Source organism: Nelumbo nucifera, chromosome 1, assembly GCF_055504915.1.
Source record: "Nelumbo nucifera cultivar China Antique chromosome 1, China Antique-T2T, whole genome shotgun sequence".
Taxonomy (NCBI): domain Eukaryota; kingdom Viridiplantae; phylum Streptophyta; class Magnoliopsida; order Proteales; family Nelumbonaceae; genus Nelumbo; species Nelumbo nucifera.
In genome coordinates this window covers 29743304-29746340 of record NC_142649.1, presented here as the reverse complement: position 1 = coordinate 29746340, position 3037 = coordinate 29743304, and the positions used below count along the sequence as shown (strand labels likewise).

General features: G+C 41.2%; 1 non-coding gene across 1 annotated transcript; it reads right to left on the bottom strand.

Moving 5' to 3' along the window:
- Positions 1–2032: 2032 nt before the first annotated feature.
- Positions 2033–2137, bottom strand: LOC148803069 (small nucleolar RNA R71). Its single transcript, XR_016081683.1, has one exon. It is a non-coding gene; the product is annotated as a small nucleolar RNA R71 (small nucleolar RNA).
- Between the last annotated feature and the right edge of the window lie 900 nt (positions 2138–3037).

The window sequence follows — 3037 nt, the reverse complement described above, 5'->3', positions numbered from 1 at the left end:
ATTTAGGTAATATCTTTCTTCTTGCCGAATGCTTTTAGTTCTGTACAAGGTAATCTGATTTTTTTTTTCTGTTGTATATTAGGTTCAGATCTGTAGATAGAGTAACTTCCCTTGCTGATAGAAGTAGTTTTCTTGCTTATTGGTAATTGCCTTTATCTTAGTTTGCTGATCTAGTTTCAGTAGTTTCAGATTTCTTTCTCCTTGCCGAATGCATCTAGTCTAAGTTGTCATTGTTTCTGTAGAATGTAGATTCTTGATTTTATAGGTTACTTTGCTGATTTGGTAGATTTCAGATTTGTGTTTTGTAGGAAGATTTCTATAGTTTGCTAGCATAGATTCCAATTCTGATTTGATAGATTTCTGACTTGATAGATTTCTGATTTGTTGTAGGATGCAGTGTAGGCGGTAGGGAGAAATAAACGCAGTCTTACTGGAAGCTATTTTCTCTCTTCTGTAATCTCTTCTCTGTAACTGAGAATGTGATGATCTTCTAAAGGCTGCCACCCCCTCCTCCTTTTATGACCTTAAAGGGATCAGCTCCAAATCCCATTAAGAGTTGCTGATCCAAATCATATTTGGATCTGAATTCTCTTTAAGAGATAAGGATAGACCCTTATCTTATCTGCAGATTAGATCTCCCCTCTCCTAATCTTATCAGGAGGTTTCCATATCTGAATCTGTATTCAAATTTGGACTCTCTGAGTGGATTGGGTTAAGACCCTATCCTATCTGCTAATCTATTCTCAGATCTGCCCCTTAGTTTAATTGATCAAATCAGCCCAGTTCGAAATGGGCTTTAGGCCCAATAAGTATATGCACTCACCTATCCTTCCAAACTGCTGCCTAGTTGGGCTTCCTTGTATGGTGTGGGACCCAAGCATTGATCTACACATCAGCCACAAGGGTTCAGCCCAGCCTTTGTTACAAGGCTTAGCCGAATTCACTAGAAAGCCCAATGAACCCCCGAGCCCATCAAATGGACTCTATTGGCCCAACACTTACACTAAGTAATCCCTGGGCCAAGCCACCTTGTAACACGTAGGGACTGTGGGCAAATGCAAGATTAGCCCATCAGGTATTACCCTCAATGGTCTTACACTTAACCTCTCAGCCCATAATGATCTTACACTACCCGACAAGAGAGAACCTCTCCCTCGGCTGCAAGGAACAGTGCTGCACTCTCTGCTCACATGGATCCCGGGAATTAAAACCTTTTTGCAAACAATTTGAAACCGTAATATATATATATATATATATATATATCCATATAAATTATATTTTGCAAAACAATTTTCAACAATTGAAATCGGCTGCCGGTAGTCTTGGTTTCCATCAGAAAGAGTGCATCCCCGATCATTACCTTTGTCCGACAAAGGGGCTGATCCTATCACTATGATCACCCACTCATATGAATTCTCGAACTGTCCCAACATACCTCAGTTTTGACCCCCTCTAAAGATCTCACTTATTAGCGTATCAAAAACAGCCCAATCCGACACTTAGCGCAGTATCATAATCGAGTCTAGGGGTCAGTTGTAACTTTCCAGTTTTGCCCACTAATCACCAAAGTCCAGGGCAATATAGGAAACCTGGTCCGATTTAGGGTTTCAAGTAAACCTACATTGCGTGTACCTCGGGTCTCACCCTGGCAGTTGAGACAAGCTACCCCAACACTTGGTGAAACATCAGTGTCAGCCTTAGTAGGATAAATCTCCCCAGACTTATCCAACGATCTAAACTAACACGAGTCTCATTGTGTGTCCAGTTTAAGGGTATTACACAGAAACACACCACTATAACATGTATCAAATATGTACTTTATTCATTTACAATAAATGTCATAAGTACATCAATCTGATTAGAGCTAAGGGCATACAACTGCCTAACAGTCGTTAGGTTGAGGTTATTCTCATTTTCATTGAAAGACAAGGCCAAGGCTTGGCTGAGTTCATTGCCGGCCGGATCTATGGCATCTTGGGATTAGATGGCTAACCGATTCCTCTCCAAGTACTTCCCTCCATCCAAGACAGCAAAGATGAGAAATGACATCACCACTTTCTTCCAACAAGATGGAGAATTTGTATATGTCATGGGAGCGTTATAAGGAGCTATTAAGGAAGGTCCCTCATCATGGACTTCCTATTTGGCTGCAAGTGCAAACCTTCTACAATGGTCTAACCGAAGCCAGTAAGACCTTCCTAGATGCGGCAGCCGGGGGCTCCATCAACAATAAGACCCCTGAAGTGGCCCATGCACTTATAGAGGAGATGGCAGCCAATAATTACCAATGGCATTCAGAGAGAGAACAAGTGAGAAAGTAGCATGGTCTTAACAATGTGGACACATATACAACTCTATCTATGCAAATAGGTGCACTTAGCAAGAAAATTGATGAGATGCAGATGGCAGCCATGCATGTGCAGTCCATGGCTTGTGATAAGTGTGGGGGAGGCTATATCAGCACTAAATGCCAAGTTGGCAATCAATTTATACAGTCCATAGAACGGGTAGACTTCATTGGTAACTTCCCAAGGCAGCAAGGAACTCAGCACCATCATGCCTTCAACCCCGGATGAAGAGGCCACCCGAATTAGTCATGGCTGAATCAGCATGTATCGAAGCCCTTCCACCAATACTTCCATCAATCAGAACATAAATCTAACCTAGAGGAGCTGATGACCAAGTTCATAGCTAGTGCTGAAGCAAGATTTTAGAATAACAAAGCATCGATAAAGAACTTAGAGAATCAAGTTGGGTAGTTGGCACAAATGATTTCAGCAAGGGTATCGGGCACTTTTCCAAGCAACACCGTGGTGAACCCAAGGGAACAAGAGGCATTTGGGAGACATTCCAATTCAGTTGCTTAGTCATAAACTGTCTTACTTTCTGCTTTTCTTAGTCATGTCAATTTAGTTTGATTTAGTTTTTGTTTCTTAGGTTATTAATTGAATAAAGTTGTTGATCTCTCTTTCTAGTTTGATGTGATTTTTAGCAGAAAGGCTTCCCATCAAAAGAGACTTTGCAGAATTCAGAATGA